Source organism: Dasypus novemcinctus, chromosome 7 (genome assembly GCF_030445035.2).
Source record: "Dasypus novemcinctus isolate mDasNov1 chromosome 7, mDasNov1.1.hap2, whole genome shotgun sequence".
NCBI classification, from domain to species: Eukaryota; Metazoa; Chordata; class Mammalia; order Cingulata; family Dasypodidae; genus Dasypus; species Dasypus novemcinctus.
The window spans coordinates 117,122,678-117,148,931 of record NC_080679.1 but is presented as its reverse complement, the minus strand read 5'-3'; the positions used below and the strand labels follow the sequence as shown (position 1 = coordinate 117,148,931).

The window sequence follows — 26,254 nt, the reverse complement described above, 5'->3', positions numbered from 1 at the left end:
CCAATTGTAACAAATGTACCACACTAGTGAAAGATGTTAATGGGGGAAAGTGTAGGAGGGTGAGGGGGTGGGGTATCTGGAAATCCCGTATATTTTTGATGTAACATTTATGTAATCTAAAGTTTCTTTAAAAATAAAAAATTAACTCAAAAAAATATGCTATCAACTCTACTAATTGAAAAATCACAGCCTTTTATGCATAAACCCTTTAAACAAACCCAGTTCAATTGGTGGTTCAAACTGGAGCATATCAGTGACAAGTTTATCACCTCTGTAGGTTTCAATTACAAAGCTGTCCTGATAGTAACAAACAGGGTTACAACACAAAGCTCACATAAGAGCAGCAGCTCCCAATCAGAAATGCTCCTGATGGATGAATCCAGAGAAATTCCTTTAGAAAACATCAGTATATAGCTTAGGGAAAAAGCTATTCCTTGATGATTAAGACAACCAAATTAGGATATCACTAAATAGAGACATCTATTTTTATGTTGTACAAAAGTTGAGCATCAATATTTCTTGGTAGAGTTAAGAGTACTATAATTCTGATCTCTCTAATTCAGAATCTGTAGTCCACCAATAGTTTAGATACTTATCTTTGTTCTATAAAAATTTTAGGAAGAAAAAGATTAAAGTCAGCTCAAGTTTTAAAAACACTGTGCTAAGAATTCATTAAAATTGTTTTTCAAGAAATCAAAAGCATGTATTTACATACAACTTATTTATCTATCCTTTCAATATTCATTAATTAGACACACATTTCTTGAGTTCTGCTCTGGGCCAGTCAACTGAAATTCCCAGAAGACAACTACACAGACAGCCTTTCTGACGCTCACAATCCACTAGGTGAGAGAGACATGTAAACAAATTGAACATGTAACCGCAAAGGAAGAAAAATGTTACTGAGCTGGAGCTGGGGTTTTGCAAATAACCCTTAAATGTGTGCCTCATCTTGACATTAAAGTAAGGGTTCCCTGGAGGCCACTTTATCAGTTTAGCTCTAGTTAGTAGGCACACTTGAAAAACAATGAAACTAGAACTCCGTGGGAGGCAGAGGGGAGACCTGGCTATGTCAGACTGGCTGAACCAGTCCCACCCATCCTCATTTGCTCATCACTTTACCCATCTTAACCTCAATAGACCTAAAGTAACCTACTTAAGCAGAAAGTAGAGCTACTGAATCCTGCCTGTGGTGCTTCTGGCTGGCAGGGGCATAAATAGGGGAGCTCCCACCACTCCTGCCAATGAAAACTTGCCACATGCAAGTGGCAAGAGGGAGTATGATTTCCATTATTTTGAGGTTAACCTCATTTTAGTGTCCCTCTGACACAAAGTTTATTAGCAACAATTTAATCCCTTTTTCATCTCTCCTCCTGCAAATAACATGCTTATATGTTAATATATACAATTTGAATAAATATACTATATGTTTTAGAGAAGATATATATTTAATAAGATGTGACTGTATAGCCTTTCCCACTTTTAGGATCTCAATGGCACATCTCTTTGAGGCCCCTGGAGAGCAAGAGGATCAGTTGCGAGAACTGGCCATGGTCAAGGCCCGCAGCCACAGAGCCCCCTCTTTGGGGGGACCTCTGAGCGAGCAATGGCAGCATCTCCGTCCTCCCTGGGCTGTCACATTCTGTAATGATCTCTTTTTGACTGGCTGTAGTAGGCTTTAGGTTTTGTAGAAGAGAACAGCAGCTTCTTGCTCTGTATTTTATCTCTTTTAGCAGGTACTTAAGTCTATTTACATTCCCCCCTGCCAGTCCAATAAGCTGCCAGGCGGGTCTCAGGCCTGTTGTCCAGCTCAAGGTCCAACATAAGAAACTAAAACATGTTGGGATGAGTGAATTTGGATCTGTTATTATAATAAAAATGATCACAGCTTTTAGTTTTACTATTATGTGCCCAAAGAACAAGATGTCTTACATGTACTATATCACGTGTTCCTTTTATGAACCCATTGAGATATATAAGGAAGGCTTGGAAATGGTTAAGACTCAGATCTGTCTGACTCCAAAGCCCATACACCATTTATTATACAACGTCTTGCCTCCATGGATCTAGGGAACCACGGAGCTCAATGAGAAGTGAAGAGGTGCCCCAGGAATCAGGAAGTGAAGGACAGAAAGTGGGAATTAAGGGTCAAAATGCAGGGCTGGATGATTGCTGCGAAGAGATTAAAGTCACAGCAGTCAGGAGATGGACAGGATTAAAGTCACAGCAGTCAAGAGATGGACAGGTTTACTCCCCAGAGGGGGTGGGAGGGACCTAGCCTGAGAGCCAGAGGGCCCTACTTCAGAATACCAGGCATTCTCCTCCACCAGCTCTGAGGAGCTCGTCTGCACTTAAGGTGACCTTGACAGTAAATTTCTAACCATGCTTCCACCCTTAATTCCCTCTGGTCAGGGCACTAAGGAGATGCTGATGGGAACCAGAAAGAACACAAAGGCTTGAATTCTGTAAAGGCTCTGACATAAGGCACAAGACAAAAGAATTTGATCATGATATTAAAGCATGGGCACAAAAGAAAACAAAGAGGTTCAAGAATTAAAATATAAATTGCTCTGATATAACTTTCAAAAACACTAATTCACTCCCAGTATAGATTTTCAACAAACCTATGTTTCTATGTATATGCATGCACACCATATATATCTCACAGAGAGATATATACGCACATAAAATACACATTACATATATATACTATATATATCAAAATTATATGTATATAAAACACTAAACTGTATATATTATGCAATACATGATTATATATTATCAATATGTCAATAATTAATTATAATTGATTTTAAGTTTTATATATTTGTGTGTGATCTGAGAGGTTGCTAACTCTTCACTCAAATCCAATTCCTTGTCTTCAGACCACAGAAATAAACTATGTTTTCCTGGCTCCTTTGCAGTTAGAGTTCCAGCCAATGCAATCTGAATGGCTCTGACTCGTACTACTTTTAGACTTGGCCGATGACAACCTTCCACAGACAGCTCCATGCAGTCTTCCTCTCTGACACATTAGGATGGCGAGCAGACTCAGAGCAACCCTGGAAAGCACACTTTGAAGATGATAGACCTTCCATCAGCCTGGGTTCCTGAACACAATTCAGGGAGAAGAGCTACCCCCCTGGACCTGAACAGTCAGTTCTATTCTACAGCCAAGAAATAAACTCCTCTTGGCTAAGTCACTAAAATGTGAGAGTTTATTTGTTAGCATAGCCAGGGCTATCCTTTTTGTTACACAGAGATGGCAGTGCCTTACCATCTGGTGAACAATGGGGTACAGGTTCTCACAACATAATAAAATCTAACATGTCTCCGATACATTTTTCTCACCTCCCGGGTATTCCCATTCTCATCTGCTTTTCTCTCTTTGCAAGGGAATGTGACTGAATAAGCAAAAAGCATTCACTTGAAAGGTCTTCTGTCCACATGGTTTTGAAGGACAGTGCCGAAGCAGGTTTGCACAGTCCATGAAAGAGCACAACTGGCAGAAAATGAGTCACCATCTTAACTCTTCAAAATGGTATGCAGGCTATGGTGCCATTATTCCAAATCCAAAACTGAACAATGCAGCCCCATAAGAAACAGATGAAATACCAAACATAACATAAAGAAAGCCAACATCAAGAGCTTTGAACTAAGTTATTTACAGGCTGTATTACAGAGCTGTGGTTCAGAGGGTACTTTATAAAAGATGAGAAAATGAATGTCTAAGCATGCTGGGCAGTCTTAGCACCTTGAAGGAACAGTGAAACATTTTGTGTTGTGTTTTGTTTTTTTTTTTAGCATAGGACTCAGGGAGAGTGAATTTAATGATAATTTTATTGAAATCATCATATCAGACTGAAAAACTAGCTCACATGAAGCAGTCATGAAATCCTAGCTCTGGGAAGGCAAGTGAAGAAATGTTCTTGTCCAAATCTCTCTCCGTCAGTCTGGCCAATATCTTTACCATTCACTGTTTGTACTTGTCTAGTCTTTCCTTAAACAACTTCCAGAAGAACTCTAAAATTTTTCTAGGTAGCCCCAACTTGGTACCTTACAAAGCAAAACTTTCTTTCCTATTACCAAGTGAAACACCTCTGTTGTAACTTCTCACCTTAATTCATTTTTCCCTAGACATGGCACCATGAAAACGTATTTGGTGACAGGTAGAACTGAAGAGCTGTTTTTATTTTTTTGTGAAGGGCATTTAAAGTGTCAGAAAACTGACCTCCCACTTCCAGCTTTTAGTTCTTCTAACAATTAGCAGTTAGGTTTCAGGCAGATCACAATCTCTCTGGGGTCTCAGCTGTCTCATTACAAGGCAAGAGGAATGCATAAAAAAGGACCTCTATGTTTTCTTCTAGCTCTATCAGTCTATGTGCTCCCAAGTAATGTAACTTCTCTTCTCGAGGTAAATAGCCAACCCCAATCCCTTCATTAGCGTTTTATGTTCAATATAACATCCATAATGTAAAAACAGGTTTTAAAATACAATCATATAGTCGATCATATCAGATTCCATTAAGTATGAATTTTTTATACCTGACAATCAAAAAATGTTAACCAAATGCACTTACCCAAATCCATTTAATACATCATGTGCTGACATCTTCCAAAATATGTTCACTTATTATGTTTACCAGAAAGAATTTCAAATGAACAGCTGCCTCAAAATTAATTAATGTCTATAACTCATGCCATAAAGTTACAAGCCAAATCCCATTACAATTAATATAGTTTCAACGAATAGCTCAAATTGTAAAGGATAGCCAAATTTGAACTGATGGACCATATATTTAGAGCAGTATCTCAATCAACAAATTACAGAAGCATGAAACAAGTTATTCTCATCTTGATATATATTTCAAATACCATGTTATATAAAATACTATAGCATGAAATTCTAGCAAATTAAGGAAACCCTATTGACATTTCCTCTCTTTCTCAATACTACTACACTTTTATTTTATACCAAGAGACTATAGGAAAAAGAGAGCATCTGATTGCACCAGCTGGATTCTGATTTTTCCTACTCCAAAATTCTAAAACCAAAGTAATTATTTTATGGACCATTAAGTGGTTTCCTCCAAAGTTCACTACCTTTCATCAAGACCTTGTTGCTGTACTAAATACCAACATGTCCTTGAAGGAAACCACATCAAGGTAAATAAAGATGAAACACTGATATGCCATCATTGTTTGTATTTTACTCAAAATTAGGTGTAAGTGAAAAAAAATTATACATCTTCTCAGCACTTGGTCCATTTCTGAGAACAAATGTTCAAATTTACCTAGGGGTGTTTACATCTGGTTCTGTCAACTGCCACTTTTTAGCTGTAGTTATAATACATAGGCTAATTATCGATATCTTATTATCTAAAAGTAAACAATCCTATTCTTACTTTTTCAAATTATACTCTACCAAAAGTGAAACTGACCTTATCAAATCATATTTTAGCAACTCATCTTTTAATTAGCAGAGAAGGAGGCCTTTTCATCACAATTTGGGGGAATTATAAATGTCCTATCCAAAAGTATCTATTAATTCTAGGGTTGTTCATTCTACAGTTATGAACTCAGATATGAAGATAGGCGTTCTATTCGCTTGGAGCCTGAAGTCCAAAATTAACATGCAGGTGAATTTTGAGAAATGGTTAAAAAAAAAACAAAAAAAAACCAGTTAAATAAAATAGAATGCGAAGTTAAACTAAGCAGGTACACAAAGAACAACACATTACAATTGGAAATCAAGACAAAAGCATTTGTCACCTGGCGAATCAGGTTAGTATAAACTTGACATGGAACCATGGGCCTCAAAGAGTGATAATCCCTGGCCACACCAAAGCCCTGGATGAAAAGCTAAAGCTTCAGCACAGTCGCCAAACATCACCGTGCCCTCGCCACACCTCATCTCTGACTCCCCCAATGTGGATGCATAACTGATTTATTTCTCAGTTTCATCCAGATGGCTGGGGTCTCGTACACAGACGCAGAATGCTGACTGTGTCTTGGGCATGCTTATTCAGTGAGTCTTGAAAGCCATTATTCACTAATTTCACGTGGAAATGAAATTTCAGCTTCCCATTGTGTACAAATAACTTGGCCACTTATACCACATACAAAAGTGCTTTTTGCCAGGCAGGAGTGGACGGCTGGGATGCAAAAGCCTCCCAGCGTGCTCTGCTGGCTCGGTCCCAAGCCAGCATATGGCGGTTATGCCAACCACTTCCATGTAAAATTCTAGATGAAATCTTTAAACAAGTCCTAAAGACGTGATTTAAAAGGCACTCACTGGAGGGCTGCTTTCGGCCTTTATTTTAATTCAGAAGAGATTAATCTTATTTCCTATAAAAAAGCATTTCATTACAGTTTGCTCCTTTGCATCCACCCGCCCATCTTCACTAACTTCTGCTAAAATTTTGAGATATCTAGATATAGTTTATAAGCTTTCTTACCTTACCATCTTCTTGTTTTAGAATGTCATCCTCAACATAGGCTGCACATTCTACGTGCAGCCTCAGACCAGCAGGCCAAGACAACTGGCTTTCAGAGAGCAAGCGAAATGTTTGAGTTAATCCATGTGCTGAGCTTTGTAAAACATTCCCAGGCTGTGTGTATAAACAACTATTGATATTTTCTGGCATGAGATTCCAGAAATTGTTTGCTTGTTTGCTTTAAAATGCCAGGGAACCCTCCTCCCCAACGCTTTCAGGTTTATTTCAGAGTCAGTGGTCTACCAAGTAGCAATAAGTATCAGTTCTAATATAGATACACAGGAACATTTCATACTTTATCTGAGGAGCTCAGACTATTTTACAAACAGTATCAAAATCACGGGTAATTTCCAGCTCTGTCATCTGACTCTTGGATACTCCCAAGAAGATTTATTTACATCATGCTTGCAAAATATAGCTTGCATTTTGAAATACAAGCATTTATCTAGTAGTCCAAAACTGGATGCAACAAGTCATATCTTGGGGCTGACATTCATTTCTAATAGCTCCCTTTGACATGAGATAAGGTTGTCTAAGGCAAGCCTTTCCTCTTCTCATTCTGAGGAATAAATAAATGACTTTTTCTCATCTCCTATTTTTCCTCTTTTTGTATCTCTGCCATAAAGCTTTTGATTCCTCCCCCGAATCTGCAGAGGGATAATGAACTTCCTTCTTTCAGAAATCCCAGGAATTTGTTGTTTTCCAATAGCCCTTCCCCAGGCTCATGCTCTGGTAAATAAATTGCAGAACAAGATGAGTGATATAGAGTCAGGAATAGTTTGGACATCAAAATAAAAATAACTGAAACAAAACAGCTCAGACTCTATTTTGAATAACTCACCCAATTTTCAGAAACAAACAGTGCTCAATGCCCAAAGTCTTTAGAACTGATCTGGTAAATACCTTAAATCTTTCTCTCTCTCTCTCTTTTTTTTTTTTTTCCACAATAAAAACCACCAATAGAGCATTCAGAAAGATAACTCTGAGAGGGAGACTGCCTTGCATCAAAAATATATATATAAATTTAAAAAAAAACCATGGCTCCAATATGCAATTAACACCAAAGTCTTTCAGGGGTGGTTCTAGAATTCCTAGACGAGGCTTCAGAGGAGCAAGCTGGTTAGAATGAGCAGACAGGGGATTGGTCTCAAACCTGCAATTGCAGTGCCAGCTCTCACTTCTTACTTTGATTGTGGATTTGGGGGGTGGGGGGGGTTTGGGGGGGGAAGGCTGCTGGAAAAGCTCCTTTTAATCAGTCCAATGCAACCCTTTGCATACCTGGGAAATAATATTGCTACTGCATGCAATAGTGGCGGCAGACCTTTCATAGAAGTCAGGTTTCATCTATGGTCTTTCAAAGAAATACAAATGAATGGAAAAACATTTTTCAAAACAATAAAGATACACTGAATTATTGCACAATTCCAAACTGAGAAATTTATCTATCAACACAAAAGCAGAAGTGGCTATCTATTTCTCCTCCTTATACCTGGCGGGTCATTCTTCTGAAGCCTTTTTATAGAGGACCTGTGTGATAGAGTACTGTGTACAAAAGATTAGAACTCATTGATACAACAGCTAAATGATTATAAAACCAGAACAGCATGATAAACCTCACATATAGTGTATATCCTAAAAGAAAAAAAGAGAAACTTTTTCATAATAATGTTTCTTAAGATGTAAGTCTTAAATGTATGGTATTTTAGACTGATCTTATTATACTGAAAGGTCAAAAGTAATCATTTTTAGGTCCTTTAAGTAATCATTCTTCATGCCTAGCTAAAAATAAATAAATAAAGGAGCAGCAAAGCCTGGATTCTTCTATAATTTAAGTACCGCCCTAGAATTTCAGTTGGTGAGGTGGGGGGGGGGGGTTAACAAAGATGAACCTGTAGAGGAGCTTTCCTACAAGTCTTTTTTGAACAGAAAGGCAAAACTGATCAAATCCTGAATGTGGGATCAGAACCTCACAACAAGGGGACTTTGTTCCCAAAAGACACCACATTGAAGCATTCCATAGCATTTCATCTATGAAATAACTAGCTCCTAAAAAATACTTGCTTTGGTAACTACTATAAAGCAGTAAAGGTAGGAAAGAAAAAAAAGCTGTGGCAGCACTTTCTTTTGATTCAGCCCAGTAGCTATAGAAACTATCTCTTAAAGGCCAATTGGTCCTCTTTCCTACAAACCATATAAAAGAAAACTATTTCTTACTCTCATGGATTCCTTGGTTAGAAGCTTCATTTTTCAACGTGTTCAACTTATCTAAGCCCTCTCTGGCATTAGCTCAGGTTTTGCAAGCTGAAGAGATCACACTTGATTGATACTATGGATTTAAATTAGAAAACCCCTGAAGGCATTTCTAAAGAAGGCTGCAAGGAGTCATAATGTGCAAACAATGAGAAGAAAACACTTATCAAATTTATTTGATATGTTCCAAGAACACGATGTTTGTTTCTTTAATTTCCCTATCTCGACTCTACCCTGAAGTAATGATACAGTAATGTCACTGGCCCGTATGTTCTCTTCTTTATGACTGTGTGTACACCATGGGTAATGAGTGGCAATTCCAGGTCAAGAATTTCCTGTTATTTAAGATTTTTCTTTTGTGGATCCCTCAGTAGGAAAATGGTAGACTGGCAAAAACTAAAGCAAGTCTATGATCTGAGTCTTTTTTCTAAATGGATTTTTATCTAGTCCATTTAAACTAGAGCCCTTTCCAGAGGTATATTTCTATTGTAGTCACTCCTTAATTTTTTAACTTTTGCCATTTTATATTAACTATACTTAAACTTTTTTTGGATATGCAATTTGATAAAGATATTCTTCTTATTCATTTTTTTTCTTTAAATATTACTTTGACTCATACTTAATAGTCTCTTTTTTCTCATTCAAATCCACACAAAATCAGTTTCTCCATATAAGTTATTCTCTTATCAAGGGCCTTAAATTTTGATACTACGAATCTTCCAAAAAGCATGAATTTCTCTCATTGGTTTTGTCAGTGTTCAACTTTGCCTTTAACTTCCAATTAGTTTTTAAAAATTTACTGACAGCATACTGTTTATAGAATCCTATTTTATGCAAGAACAGTATGACATGAAAAACCAAAGGCTATGATACCCAAGAAGATAGCAGAGAAAAATAACAAAGCTATAGGACTTACATGACTAGGAATTAAGCAGTATTATAAAGATACAGAATTAAGATGGTGTGTTTTAAGAAGAAGAAACAGATCCGTGGAACAAAGCTAGAGTCCAGAGACAGACTTGCACGTCAATGATCACTGATATATGACAAAGTCACAATGGAAGCACTTGAGAAAAAATACTCTTCTCATTAAATGATTCTGATTAGGTGGACATCCATAGAGTTCAAAAGGACTTTTGATCCACAACTCATACCATAATGAAATACTAATTCCTTCTGGACGAAAAATATAAATACAAAAGACGAAACAATGAAACTTCTATAAACAAAATAAGAACCTTTGGAACAGTCAAAAGTTTCTTTAAAAGAACACAGCAAATACTTATAAAAGGGAAAATTTGATGAATTGGACTGTATTTATATCTAGAATTTTTCTTCCTCGAAAGACACATTCAAGAAAGCAAAGAGTTAAAAAGCCGCAGAGTGGTAAAATATATTTGTGATGGCAATATCAATTTAGAACTGGTATCCAGGATATATAAAGGATGTCTACAAACTAAAAAAGAGAGACAAATAATCCAATAGAAATATGGGCAAAAATACTTGAACAGGCACTTCACAAAGAGGATAGCCAAGTGGTAAATGAACATATGAAAAAGTTCTCAACAAATAAATACAAAAATTTAAAACTGTAATGCTGCTACCACCCACCAGAGTGGTTAAGATGAAAGACAGGAAAGACCAAGTGGAATTCTCCCTCATACACTGCTGAGAGTGTAAATTGGTACAGACACTTTGGAAAACTGTTTGACAGTATCTACTACAGCTATACCAATTCCACTCCCAGAAATACAGTCATCAGAAATATGTAAAAACGCTCACTGAAGATATATACAAGAGGGTTCATAGTCCCAAATTAGGAAATATCCAAATGTCTATCGACAGCTGACTGGATAAATACTTTTTGGTGTATTGAGATAATGGGAAAGTACTCGGTAATGGGAATGAACAATTAACAAGCACTTGCAAATATTTAGATAAATATCAAAATTAAAACATTGAGTGAAAGCCAGAAAAATGAAAAGTAGATATTATACAATGCCACCCATACAAATTCAAATATATTAAAAAAAACATGTATGAATAGAAACTGGAATAGTATTTACACTTGGCTGGCAGTGACTGAAGTAGGGGATGAGGCCAATTCTGGGATTCTTTATTTTCATCTTGGTGCGGGTTATATGGATGGGATGTTTTCACTTTGTGAAAAATCAACATGCTAACACTTATGATTTATGCTACACTTCAATAAAAAATGTCAGAACATTAAGGATCATTCTCTATTTTCAAGGAACATACAATATAATTTTAAACTCAGAGCTCAAAGAAGCAAAACATGAATGTCAACAGGTATCATATCACAATTACCTCTAATCAGCATTCACTTAGCAAGTTGCAATATTTTAAGAGTATTGGGAAACCTTACAAACACAGAATAAATTTCTCCTGCTCTCCAGGAGAGTACAAAGGGAATGAATCCAGGGAGGGGGAACCTGGGGAAATGAGTGGCGACAAGGACAACTAAACTCTCATGGTGAGGGCGGCAAAGAAGTGCCACTGGGGAAGAAACACTGAACACCAAATTGGATTCCAGTGGTAAAGAAAAAGTCATCATCCATCCCTGGACAGAACAGTGACAAAGAAAATACTTGTTGGAAAAAATAGATTCATTCATCCAACAACGTGTATTCGACATTTTCTGGAATGTTTTTTTCCAAACATTGAAAGGTGAGGAGTAAAAATCACGTGAATAAGATGCAACCCATAAGAGAGACTAGAAGCATCACACTGCACTGCACAGAGCCTTAACTAGAACCTACGTGTCGAATCCAAGACTGCTGCAGACCAGACTGGCAGGTGAGACGTGGTAAGGTGAGGAGAGGAATATATGCAGTGGCTGACTCAGCAGCCTTTCTTCCATTTCATCTGTGGTCTACCGTACATAATAATAATAGTATCATTTCATGAAACCTTTGCTTTGTGACGTATACAGATACACACACACACATACTTGTGCATATGTACATGCCTGCATATTTGTACTGGGTGGGAATATAAAATGTATTTCACACTGTGGTATGCTGTCAAAAAAGTTTGAAAATCGGTTCCTCCAAAAGGCTTCCGTAAAATGCATTTGAACAAGGAAAGGCTGTAGTCTGTGCCAAAGAACATTAAGTGGTAAGGAGATGTGGAAGAAATGACTGAGCAGCCAGGTGGTGGTAAAAGAATCTGTATTAAGAGGACATCCAGACCCTCCATAGTTTAAAAGCAAACCATTTTACAGAAGCCTTTTGGAGCAACCGGTTTTCAAAATTTTTTTGACAAATTTTACTTTAAGTAGTACATGTGATATAAATATTCTATTTTCTAAGTCTCAAAATTTGCTAGGTAAGTAAGGACAGAATTGCACCTAGGAGATGGTTAAATTCTGGTTTCATTTGATGTTATTGAAAGGTCTGCCAGACTGTAGGATACCTGGGAAATAGAGCATCCAGGAAGGAGTAACTAACTCTAAGGGTACTATTTAAAGTAAAGTAAATTTGTTTGTACTTTTAAACCCATTTGAAAATACTTCTTATTCACAGCCCTGCCTATGGAGTGAGGAGGTTTCAAGTAAAAGGCAATTTGGGACAGGACTGTTAATAGTCTTCTCTTTAAATTATCATGATAGTTGCCAGGTTTCCACATACTTTTCACGAAATAAATCTAGCTTCGGGAGGGCTATTAATGGCTGTTCTGTGGTAGTCCCCTTAATGATGCTAACATAAAAACAGGGACAAATATTAAAAATGATTTTTACATAGAGTAATTTTTAGGTTTTCCCAACTCGTTCAAATTTTGCAGCATAAATTAAAATTTTATAAGCAGCCTGCCTCTATGCCACCACTCTGTCACTTTAAAAGGACAATTCACTATCATCCCAAAGTCTTTCATGGTAGAAGCATTCCAATCAGCTACACAAAGCATTTAGTGTGGGACAATATCTATGAATAGTAAAAGATCCACTTAAATGCATGAGGAACCATGATTTCCTTATAGAAACTTATCGAGAAAGCAGTGATGGCCTTCATTCATTCTGAAATCAGGAAGCAGGCAGGCAGAGTGGCTTCAGCATACATTCACTTCTGCTGCTGAGGTCTGCCTTCCCCACAAACCCTTCTTTTTTTTTTTGTCTTCTCACATCCTATTTATGGCCACAGCTACTAACTCATGTTTGGGTCACGTTTCTTGTTCTAGAATTACTCTGAAGTACTTTCAAATATGTTACTATTTTAGGAAAAGGGAGTTGCAAAGTTTGAAGTTCTATCAGCATGTGCAGTTTCTCAGCCAAGAAGTCATGTATCAATTACTTACTAACTGATCAATTACATCACTAATGAAGTGCTCAAAGCAGTTTACAAATTCCCTCCAAAAAGCAGGTATAAAACGATCTGTTATTGCCCAGGAAGAAAACGGGCTCAATGCTAAAAGGGGAAAGTGGTAATGAACTTCTCAACGAGCCATTGCTTTCATATCAGCAAGTCACAAGCCTATCTGGATTTCATCACAGCCATTTTGAGATGATGGTGGAATTCTAATGCTGCATTGACAAAGTGCAATGGGTCAATCTATAGTGTCTTTATTTGATCTATCAATTCCCAAATCTTAACCCAACGCCACGGGGGCTCTACATGTTCCACGTCCTGCCCTATGCTTCTCAGAAAGTTCCATTTTTTTCTTTCTCATCTCCCAACAAAATCACCAGAACTCCAGCAAACCAAAGGCAACCTGCTGTTTTTGGACAGAAGTGGTAAACTCCTCTCTAGGGCACTTGTTCCACAGCAGGCACTGAATGGGACAGGGGACATCTCAGGGAGGAACTCTGAGGCCCATGGTACACTGGACAAAGAGGCAGGACTGGAGGCCAGGAGCTCTGATTCCCAATCTAAATTCTGACGCCAACTTGCCATGTGCTCTTAGTCAACCCATTTAAACTTCCTAGGTTTTATTTTTCTAATTTGTGAAATGTGGAGACAAGAAGAGATGTTGTTGAAAACCATTTTGGCTTTAGAATTCTATTCTACATACCGCTGGATAATCTATAGATGTATCATGGAGACTCTGACTCGGAATGATCCAGCCCAGAGCAGACATCTCTTGACTGCTAGGGTTTGTTTCCCACCTGGTCAACAGACCGAACCTGAGTCCTTGACAAAGTCTATTGATTCCTTTCTAAATTCCAATATATGGATTCTCAATTCTTAGAGCAATAATCCTCTCCTCACTGATTCTGATTGGCAACATCTTTGACTGATTTGCAGTATCTTACTTTCCCATTTTTTTCCTTCCTCGGCAAAGATCCTCAGAGGTAGTCAAGGGACATTCCTCTAAATTCATTTGTTCTGGACCATGGGTATTCCTTTTGATCATTCCTCCCCCATCTACCCCCCACCCAGTCCACAATCTATATCACAGACCCTAATTGCTTCATAAACCCATTTATCCACCATTGTGGGTGACAAAATAATGCTCCCAAAGATGCCCATGTTCAAATGCCCAGAATATGTAATATGTTATCTTACATGACCAAAGGTACTTTAAAATGTGATTAAGGATGTTGAGATGAGGTGATCCTGTGTTACCTGGGTGGGCCCAATGTAATCGAAAGAGTCTTTATAAGAGAAAGGCAGGCATTTGGATTGATTCCAACTTTTGGCAATAGTGAATATTGCCACTATGAATACTGGTGTGCATAAAACCCAAATGCCCATCAACAGATGAATGGATAAACAAAATGTGGTACATACACACAACAGAATACTACTCAGCTGTAAGAAGGAATACAGCACTAACACACGGGATAACATGAGTGAATCTTGAGGACCCTATGTTGAATGAAGCAAACCAGGCATTGAAGGACAAATACTACACGACCTCTCTGATATGAATTAAGCAAATCAAGCTGTCTCAGGGAGCTGGAGATGAAAATAGACTTACAGGAAGGTTATAAGCCAATGCCAACACAGGCAAAATCTATGATAAAGTGGAGGTAAATGGTTGTGCAGTGAGGGGATAAGATGGGGTCATAGAGATAATATTGGGTGGGGCTTTGCAGGCTTGAGGGGGGGTAGGGTTGGAAGGATGGGACAGATGTTCAATGGAATAGGGGGGAGGGTTGGAGTGGAACAGGTAGGTGAACACAAGAGATTGTCAGGTAAGTGGTTGAAACTATAACGTTGAGAAAACTCTTTTGAAAATATAGTAAGGAAGGGTTACTGTTTAAGGTGTTCGACAGGGGGCATCTGGTACAGGGTGCACCTGAGGCAGGCTTCTAGGGAGTGAGTGAGTGCTCATCTTGTCATAGTGTGTTATATCAGTGGGAGGAGACTCACACAGTGAGCACAAAGGTGTTGTACCCCCATCTTGGGGAGGCCTGATGTTCTTAAACAGAGGGGAGGGTGTCTCTAGAGGGCATGGGTGGCTTCCAATGGGGGAGGACAGACTAGTTCGTTAAGTCCTCAGCACAGTTGCAAGTCTTGCCCTTCAAGCAATGAAACTTGGTTGTCACTGTGGGCCATGAGGGCAGGGGGAGAGAGGAATAGAACAGATGGAAGACAGGGTAACTGGGGGCAATGGAAGTGTTCCACAAGACCATGCAACAGTGGATACAGGCCATGTTAAATTTCAACAAAAATATATAAAAGTTTATCGTCTAAAATATAAAGCATATGTAAACCATAGTGGAACCATGGTTGGTAGCCACGTTTCAGTATCTGTACATCAGCTGTAGCAAACATAACATCCACATGTAAAAGGGTCATTACTGGAGAAGAAGGAAAAGGGTTTGATGCTGGGTATATGGGAGTCTCCTATAATCCACATGTGACTTTACTGTTACCTAAACTTTTTTGAAGACATAATTTAAAAATTAAAAAAAAAAAAAAGAAAAGGATATAGACACTGAGGAAGAAATGAAAGAGACTGCCTTGCCACTGCACATACTGGGCAATACCTATTAGAGTGATGAAAAGTAAATGTCAAAAAAAAGTTTCATGGTATTTTTCATTTTTTTAATACCCCAATTTATTTTTTACTTTTAGTTTTTCTAATTATGTATTCTATTTCTAATCTTTAAACCTGTCATTAATATTTCATTTTCCTACTAATTGAATTTGGCAATATATTAGGCTTCATTTTTCAAGAAGTTTGGATCACAGAGGGGTTCAACCATGGCAGGGAGGGGCGCTGGTGTGGGATGACATTGATGGGGGATGCATGGGTGGGAGGGAGTTCTCCAGGGCATGCATATAAGGTATACACATACATTCAGATATTCATTGGGTATTGTCATAGCGGGTAGAGTTACACACACAACAACTGAGGGAGTGCTCAGTTCCCATCCTGGGGAGCTCTGTTGCATTCCTCAATGGAACAGCAAACCCCCCCCCCCCCAAGTGCAAGGGCGAAGACCAGTGAAGAAGGATGGTCCAATGATGGGCCCTTGATACTGATGACTATGCTTATGAGCCTGTGTGCTTGAAAAATCAACTAGGCCTATAGCTACAGGGTGCCCAAGAGTTACCTCCTGAGAGCCTCCATGTTGCTCAAATGTGGCCACTCTCTACGCCAAACTCGGCATGTAAATGCATTACCTTCCCCCCAGCGTGGGACATGACTCCTGGGTATAAGCCTCCCTGATGCCGAGGGATTACTACCAGCACCAGTTGGTGATGCAGCTAGAAAAAGACCTTGAAAAAAACGGGAAATGGTAAAGACAAATGAGTTTATATGGCTAAGTGACTTCAAAATGATTCAGGAGGTCATCAGAGGGATCGCACTTATACACATCTCAACAAGATCCCAGAGACAACCAAAATAGATACATCCCTAGGTAGAGGTGCTCCTAAGGGCTACAGAGACACTCAGTCCCCACAGTCATGGCAGATGGCTCTGGAGTTCAGTGCCTTGTCAGTGGGCCCTACTTTGGAATTTCTGCTCCTGAGTGTGATGGAGTTGGACTCAGATGTGACCTTTCTACACATACCTCTTCTGTTACTTTTACTGAACCTGTGGTTGGCACTGGGGTTGGTATATGCTCAGGAGACTTGAATCTCTGGACCTGTCCATGTGCCAGCTGCGCCCTGAGCCTCAGCAGAGTTGCAACACCTACTCTCCGGTTCCTTGGACTTACCCAGGTCAGCTAACAGGGAAGTGAGGACAGTCAACCATAATACCAGGAAACCAAGAGTGACTATAGCTGCAAGCAGGAGAATCCTCTCTATCAGCCAGATGGGATCTAAGCCTCCTCTCAGAAGTGGAGTGAACATCGCCATCCCAGGGTCCTCAGGATGGAGTAAAACATGGATTAGAGTGGACTTATTGGTATTCTACTATAGAATTATTTTGACTCTAGCAATGGAAGAAATTGTGTCATTGATGTGGAGACAGTGTCCACAGGAGTTGCTGAGGGCAGGCAGAGGGAGGAAGAGGTGTGATATGGGGGCATTTTCAGGACTTGGAGTTGTCCTGAATGATACTGCAGGGACAGATGCTAGACGTTATATATCCTGCCATAACCCACTGAATGGACTTGGGGAGAGTGTAAACTACAATGTAAACTATTATTCATGTGGTACAGCAGTGCTCCAAACTGTATTCATCAAATTCAATGTATATGCCACACTGATGAAAGAGGTTGTTGATGTGGGAGGAGTGGGAGGGGGTGGGGAGTGCGCTATATGGAACCTCATATTTTTTAATGTAACATTTTGTGTGATCTATGTATCTTAAAAAAAAAAAAAAAATTCCCTTATCCAGAAAAAAAAAGGGGGGATGCAGGAAGAGCCAGAACCAGAGAAAGAGATGTGAGGACGGAAGCAGAGGTCTGAGTGATGTCATGGTTGAAAGGGTGCCATAAGCCAGGGAAATCAGGCAGCCTCTAGAAAGGGGGAAAGTCAAGGATCAATTCTCCCCTAGAGCCTCCAGAAAGAAGGCAGACCTGCCAACATCTTGATTTTAAACTGTAAGACCCATTTCAGACTTTGGACCTCCTGTACTATAAGGCGATCAATTTGTGCTTTCAGCTGTTAAGTTTGTGGTCATTTGTCACAGCATCTGCATGAAACTAACACACGTGTACAGACTGCCCTGGTCCCCTCATCCCCAGCCTGAGCTGATCCCACCCAGCCTTCCACCTTACTTCTCTTGCCCCTTCCCAATAAATACGTACCAAGGACCTCTGATGTGCCCGTCCTGTGCTCAGTACTCAGGAATGAACAACACAGACATGGTCTCTGTGATGAGGAAGCTGACAACCTAACAAGAAAGCCTGGCCTGAATCCAACAAGCATACAAATGGGAAGAGAGCTAGAATGGAGACACACGGTGTGGTGGAGCACAGCACAGTATGCAGGTATGCTGGAGGAACCCCCCTCACATGGAGATGAAGGGATATTACACTAAGACACACGAGGAGGCACTGGCAGGAGAAGGGAGGGAAGACGGCACCCACAAGCTTTCCATGCCGAGGCAGAGGACAGGTGAAAGGGAAACCAGAGGAGAAGGCAGGGCCCAGTCAGGCAGAAATCCTAGGCCACAGCAAAGACTTATTTTTTTTACATCAGTCTAAGGGGCAAGATTTCAAATAGAGGAGTGTCCCAGTAACTGACAATATCAGGTTCTGAAGACAACAACAGGGAACCAGCCCCTACTAAGGAAAGCACTGGGTCCAAGGCTTCGAGGTTTGGATAAAATCTGTGCAAGTTCCCTGGGAGGTAGTACTGAGGAACCCACAGCTGTGACCTGGACCTTCAGCAGAAACGACTTCACCTGGTCAGTGAACAGGCGGCAAGCCGTGCCTCAAGGAAGTGAGACAAAGGAGAGAAAATAGCCACGGAGGGTTGAGGGGAGCAGCCAGGCCTGCAGGGCCTTGAGCTGGGGCTGGGATGGGCTGGAGAGCAGCCCCAGCCCGAGGAGCAGGGTCAGGGCAGGGGGGCCACCTCCTCTGTCTTCCGTTCCCCTCTAGCTGGACCCCTGGATTTCGGAGCACTCAGTCCCACTCATGGTGCCCGCCACAGGGACTGACTGCTGTTTACCCTGGCTGAGTTCACAGCCCCTGAGCAGAGGTGAACCTGGGCACACACCTGCATGGGAGGAACAGTAGGTAGGTCAGCCACTGAAAGTACTTCCGGAAACGGACCGCGAAGCCATCTGCTTCGAGGGCGGCCTCTTCCAGCTGAACAGACTCCTTCCTCCTGGGTATCGCTCTGCCTGCTACTTCATTACTCCATGGGAAAGAATCAACAATGGAAACAAATTCTCTGATTTATTTTCATTTGATTTTGAAGCAAGGACCTGCTGCTCGTCACAGTAGGAGCAGTGGCACAGAAAACAGGCAAATGCATGTGTTTTGGCCCCCTGAAGCCCTCCCCCGAGGCAGGGGCAGGTGCAGCATGAATGGGCTGGCCGATCTGGTGATATGGCCTTGACCTAACCAGGTTCAGGACTTTAGGGAGACAACCCCGCTCCACACAGCGCCCAGCACACAGCAGAGGCCCCTGAAGTCGGTAAAATCATCCACTACTGATTGGGCAAGGCGCCATACCACACTTTAGCCTAAAGCAGAAATTTGCTACCCAATAAGAATTTGGATTTGAGGTTTAGAAAATGCAAGTAAAATCAGTGTCTAAAAAGAAACCTGAACTTTAACTTTTTTTTTTAAAGAGAGAAGTTATAGGTTTACAGAAAACTCATGCAAAAAGCACAGAGTTTCCGTATACGCCCCTCCCCAAACACACACCATTTTCCTTATTACAACACTTTGCATTTGCGTGGTACCTTTGCTACAACTGATGAAACCAAAATATTATAATATTAACTATAGGCGAGAGTTTACAATTAGGGGGTCATGGCTTGTGTTGTATAGTTCCACGTTTATTTGTTGTGGGTTTTTTAAATTTTTATTTTAGTTTTGGTAATATGTATACAACCTACAATTTCACATTTTAACCACATTCAAATATACTATTCAGTGTTCATTACACCCATGATGTTGTGCTATCATCATCAAAATGTTTCCATCACCCCAAATAGAAACTCCATACCCAAAAATATGGAAGACTTCACAAATTTGTGTGTCATCCTTGTGTAGGGGCGATGCTAATCTTCTCTGTATCGTTCTAATTTTATTTTTTTAAAAGATTTATTTATTTATTTAATCCCCTCCCCTCCCCCGGTTGTCTGTTCTCTGTGTCTATTTGCTGCGTCTTGTTTCTTTGTCCGCTTCTGTTGTCAGTGGCACAGGAAGTGTGGGCGGCGCCATTTCTGGGCGGGCTGCACTTTCTTTCGCACTGGGCAGCTCTCCTTACGGGGTGCACTCCTTGCGCGTGGGGCTCCCCTACGCTGGGACACCCCTGTGTAGCACGGCACTCCTTGCGCGCATCAGCACTGCGCATGGGCCAGCTCCACACGGGTCAAGGAGGCCCGGGGTTTGAACCGCGGACCTCCCATATGGTAGACGGACGCCCTAACCACTGGGCCAAGCCCGTTTCCCTCGTTCTAATTTTAGTATGTGCTACTGAAGTGAGTACTTAACATTCATTTTTAAAAGCTTATTCTTTTTAAGCAGCAATGAGGAGCAGACATGACACAAATGCATACTTCTTCCCCAAGACTTAAAAACTGCATTTCGTTTGCGTGGTTCTCTGAAGCTGTGTCCTTAGACTCCAAAACTATGAGGACATCTCTTAATGTGTGGTCTTGGCCAAAACCCAGTGAAATATTATTTTAATTTCCTTAAGAAAAGCTTATTTTTACTGCTAATTTAGTTCCAATATCAGAATCAGGACTGTGTAGCAGAGGAGAAAGGTAGCTGCAGAGAGTTAATCACGCTTTCCAATACCTGAAGCATCACTGTTCAGAAGATGATAGCATCTGATTAAACAAATGAGAGAACAGAAGCTTGGCTTTCAGATGGGAGAGATGATGATTCGCAATGAGGAGAGAGTCCCTGGCAATAACGTTACTCAGAAAAAATGGAAAATAACATTCCCCAGAGGGCTTTAGAAGGAGAAAATAAAGTCATCTGCTCGCATCGGTTTGATGTAACCTGCCCAGTGCCCGGGTGAAGTGAGGTGAGGTGCTGTGAGTTTCCTTCCCCGCCACAGGGCCCACTTCTGTCCACAGCCACGCAGGCACACAAAAGCATATGCTCCTAACAGCGTCACTTCCCAGGCGTCCCGTCACTGGCTGGGGCTGGGCGCCACCGGGGCACAGACCCGCAGAGTGCTGCGGTGGTGAAATGGTGATTTTGAAATTGCAGACGGCACATTTCTTCTCCCCCGTCATGGACTCAGGCAAAAGAAGGTGCGCTAAGGATGTTCCTGCATCCCTGGGGTGGGGGAACTCAGCCATCCTCTTTACAGACCAGAGGTTTTTAAGGACAGAGGCAGGCTGCTCAGGAACACACTAAATACAAATAGCAAAAGCCTCTCTTCCATGACAGCCACAAACACGGTCCAGAGAGCTTCTAAAGCCCCACGTCACGACACCCGCGGCTTTAGACTGGAACCTATTGTTGCTGGTGTTTTCACTCCAATGCCCCGAATAAGCTTTTCAAGCAGCCGTTTACAAAAGCAACTCACAAACCTTGATAGCCCACCTTCGTTCGGCAGGTGGCAAGCCCGGGGGGTCTGCACACTGGCCTGTCTGTGGCATGGGAGGTGAGTGCTTTGCAGGCCGCTTTCGGGACAGAGGCGTCCTTTCACGTCCCTGCTCCGCTTAATGAATAACAAGTCCTGTGTTTCAGGGCAAGGATGCCAACCTTTCCAAAGTCACCTCTCTCTGGAGTGGGCAACTGTAACAGCGCTCCTGGTGGGAAGCCAGGCAAGCAAGCCCCGAGTTTTCCACTTATTTGTCACGGTACCAAGCACATGGAGAATGCTCAAGGCACTTCAAAATATAATTCACGTTCAGCTCTGGGCCTACAAAAGCAGATCACTTAAGAAATAGAGGAGGATGAGGAGCAGAGGTAGTTCAAGTGGTTGAGTGCCTGCTTACTATGTGCAAGGTCCCAGGTTCATTCCCTGATATCTCCTAAAAATAAATAAACAAACAAAGTATATAACTCAGAAAGAAATATAGAGGGAGAAGTAACATGTCTTAGAGGCCTACTATATGCCAGGCGTGCTGCTGGACCCTTTACAAAGCTTACCTCATTAAACACCGGTGACAGGTCTACAAAACAGTTAAAGCAAGTATTGTTCTTCCCTTTTCCACGAAAAAGACAGTACATCCCACAAATAAAGCAAACGAAGGGTATGGAATGGAGAAATTAATAGCTGGAATTCACAAAGGTAGAAAGTGGCAGAATTAGAACCCCCCTCCCCCCATTTCATCACATTTATCCTTGAAGGGAATCAGGACCAGGAGGCAAGTGTCTCAGATGCAGAAGCCCTGGGCTGGAACTTGGGGTCTGCCTTTTTCAAGTGTTGCCACTGGGAAGGTCATTTAAACTGCTAGTCTCAGTTTCTCTATTTGTAAAATGGGAATATAGGCCAAAAGAATGGAAAAGTGGTTTAAAATTATAAATGTGGGCATGAAGAGGTATTATCAGAAAACCACCAAAGGACCGATGCCAGACTTAGACCACTGGCTCCTCTACCACGAGGACCTCATGGTGAGAAAGGAAGCTGGACTCCTGTATGGTTTTCAAGAGGGCAGCCAGGATGCTCGGCCTCCCATCAATGCTGGTGTGACAACAGAGGGGCAGAAACCCTCCTCTCACAGACCGAGGATTGGGGTTGTCTCATTCGTGGCCCCGGGACAAAACCCTGGGAAAGACTGCCCTCAAAACATCTAGATGTTGATGACTTGGGTAGATGGTCTCTAAAGTTGGCCCCCAGGAAATCATTCCCCTGGTATTCACACCCTGTGTAGTCCCTTCCCACAATGAAAAGAGGCTGGCCGGTAACTCTATAACCAACAGAACTTGGCAGAAGTGACCATGCCAGTTCAAGGACTAAGCCTAAGACATTCCTAGAAGCTTCTTCTGACCATTTAAGAAGTCCAGCTGGAAAGACCATGAGGAGAGATGGCACAGAGAGAGAGAGACCCAGCATTCCCAGAATCCCCAGCTTCAGCCCTTCCTCCCAATGCACCCAACATGTGAATGAGCCATCCTGGATAAGACAGTCTAGCCAAGCCCCCAGGTGACTGCAGACCCAAGCAACACCATGAGCAACAGAAGAACCACCCAGCAGAACTCAGTCAGCTCAGAGATTTGTGAGGGGTAGCACAACGGTGGTTGCGGTCGCCCTCGGGCTGAAGTGTGGTTTGCTGACCTGGCGGGGGACGGCGGCCGCGGTAGGCCTATTCCAAACTGCTGCCCCTGTAATAGGGTGGTTGGTCGGGCCCACCGCCACCCCTGAAGGGAGCTCGGCATGGGCGCAGAGTGCCCTCGGGTCTCCCCTTCTCGGCAGCCATGCTTCCGTGGCCGCCCCTCCTCCCAGATAGCGCCACACTATGCCTTCTTTCTCCTTGCGCAAGCGCAGGGTGGAAAATTCCAGTCTGCCCTTCCCACCCCCCCCAACAGCAGCAACAGCCAGGCGTGGGTGGGAAACTCAAGTCTGCCCTCTACCCCAGAAACAGCAGCCACCAATCCCTAAACCCTGCCACTTCCCCCAGCAACAGCAACAGCCAATCCCTAACCACCACCCCTCCCCCGTCCAGTACCGCCCACTGACCTTTCTCCGGCAACCAATCAGAACAGGGCATGGCTTCGACCAATCAGCCTTCCCCAGCCCCTATAAAACTGTTGCCTCTCCCTCAATAACGTTGGACTTGCGTGTTTACCTTGTCTCCGCGGTAGTTCTTCTGCCGTGCGCCTTCCAGTCCTGAGAGCCCCCGACAAGGGCCTGACCTCCCTTGTCCCCAGTTCGTCGCCTGCTTCGCCGGGCGACCCCGTCAGCCGAACCGCGCAACCCCTGTGAGACCGACCCCTCGTCTGCTGCCGGACCGACCCCTCGTCCCAAGCTGGACCGACCCCTCGTTCGCAGCCAGGCCCCACCTCTACCGACCAAGCAAACCGTCGCAGGTGGTTATGTTAAACCCTAGGCTTGGGGATTTTAAAATTTTATTTTACAGTAGTAGAGGACAAGAGCAATGAGGAGGAGAGGGAAAGCAATCATCATTGGCACCTTGGTTGCATGCCCCACCTTTCACATACACCGTCTCATTTCATCTTCACTACCATAGTTCATGATGGGCATTAGGAAGCCATTTTTAACTTGAGGCTAGGTAAGGTTCAGTACATTATCCAAGGTCAGGTAGAGACGGATTTGAAAGCCAGCTGTGACGACAAAGCCCAATTCTCTCAATAAACAAGCTAAACTTTTTTTTTTTGCAAACTATATCACAGAATTAGTGGTCTTTGACAGAGAAGTGGAGACCTGAGTTTAAAAAAAAAGCATTGCCAATTTATTAAACACTTACTTTAAATAATATAAATACCAGTGATGTGTTTCAGAGAAAGGGCTTTCGATGAGGAGCCTGGAAACTTGAATTCTAGTCCTGAGTTAATCACTAGCTGAGTGAAATTCAACCAGCAATTGGACTACCAAAAAAGTTTCTTTTTATTAAAAAATGAAAATAACATAATGACCTTCCTAGATTTGAGGGGTTGTTGTGAGATCAAAATGAAATGTTTGCTAAAAAGGACTTTTGCAAACACAAAAATCCTATTTACATGTGAAGCACTGTTATAAAGTAATTTGACATTTCACTACTTGATAGTTATGACAGAAGCTTTCAGTTCCAAACAATTTGTATTTTCCTCCTTCCGGGATAAATGTTTATATAAATGTTTATATAAATTCTATTTTGTTTCCAGAGCCTTGAGACACAAAACTTTTTTCAAAAAATTGGAAATACAACAATAAAGACAACTATTTAACACATCACTTCTTCGTATTTTTGGAGGAAAAGCCGTGGAAAGCAGATGCCCTCTGGCTTCTAGTGAACGGCTATTCCCCATCCTGTTGATCCACTGATTCATGTGAGTTTTATTCCTGGGGCAAAAAGATAAGTTGTGAGCGATGGCCTTGGGAGATGTGTTTCAAGAAGACTCACAGCCCTGCATGGCCAAGAGGGAGACCTTGAGGGATGCGAGGATGAGGTACAAAACAGATAGTGGCCAAGTAGACTCTCTGGGAAGAAGGCAAATGAAAAGAAATATAAGAATTCTCATCAAGAAAAAAATCTGCCCTTTGGGTGGGCAGTGGCACCTCAGTACATTAAAATAGTCCTCCAACAGCATTCCACAGTATCCTTTTAGCAACTTTTATTCTGTTCTAGGAACCAAAGAGTGTCATTGGCAGCCTCATCAATTTATACAACAGTCTCTCATTGGAAGTAAAATCTAGTATTCAGATGGGATGAAAAGTATATAAAGTTTATACTTTTAAATATAAAGTTTATTACTGAACAAATTATGTGCCAGCTTCTGAGTCTGAAATGACAGGTGGTAAGGAGCATGCTTTCTTTTAAAGATTTAAAATGATAATCTTCCAAAGGCTGCAAAGCATATGAAGAAATATATTTTCTGGCCTGTGAAAAAACAAAATATTGTGGTTTCTCTTTCAAAGTGGAAGGAACAATGGCTAAATTAAGACAAAAAGACAGCGTGCAGCTTAATTCCATAATAAAAATTTTTATGTAAACCAAAAATAAAGTTGAAAACAAAATCTAATCTATCTTCTTTTGAATTGTAATTTCTAAGTTAATGGTATAAGTCTCTGTGCCAGCATAATATGCATACTATATGTGCACCCTTATACTTACGTGATGTGTTCGCATTTGTTCATTAAATAAAAGGGAACCTTATCCATTCTTCTTAAGCTTAATTACATAAAACCAAAGCTATGAGTAGGTGTCTAAATTAAACCCTTCATTCAAATTAATAACTCCATGTGGGAAAATTCTGTCCCCCAAATAATAGGCAGTCATAGAGTGATTAAGGTTGATTATGGTCTCCTTTACAGTTGCTTTTTTATGATGAATATGAATAATATACTGTTTGTGTATGTTTTTATTTTTACCAAAATAAAACCCTCTGAAAAATCCTCTTAAAACACATGTAAAAAGGCAGCGTCAATTTCTCACAAGCATATTCAATTTGTGGTTTAAAAAAAAGAGAAAGAAAGATAAATGTAAAATACCTTGAGTGTATTGTAACCATTTAATTAGAAAATGAATGCGACCACATGAACCAGTAATGGCATAGCATTATCTTACATTCATTGGTGATAATTCTGCAATTAATGCAAGGAAAGAAAAACAAGTCCTGTAGTTTTAAAAGAAAAGCAAAACTCCTCATTTAAATCTAGCCCACTAGAGGAAATTTACTGGCCACTGTGCCCTGATAAGTGTCTCCTTCAGAGCTGTGCACCCTCTGTGGCTCTCATTCTCCACGCCTCTCTCAGATTCATGTGAGCAAGAGAAGGCCATTTCCTCCTGGTCACTAACTCTCCAAACAATACCAATTACTAGACAACGGGTTGGACACAGCCAAG

At 41.2% G+C, this 26,254-nt stretch overlaps 1 protein-coding gene and 1 non-coding gene across 2 annotated transcripts in view; both read right to left on the bottom strand.

The window, feature by feature from the left end:
- The window catches only part of NCKAP5 (NCK associated protein 5), a 1,037,301-nt gene that overhangs the window by 577,991 nt on the left and 433,056 nt on the right, over positions 1-26,254 (bottom strand).
- LOC111761745 (U6 spliceosomal RNA) lies at positions 19,792-19,894 on the bottom strand. Its single transcript, XR_002795015.1, has one exon. It is a non-coding gene; the product is annotated as a U6 spliceosomal RNA (small nuclear RNA).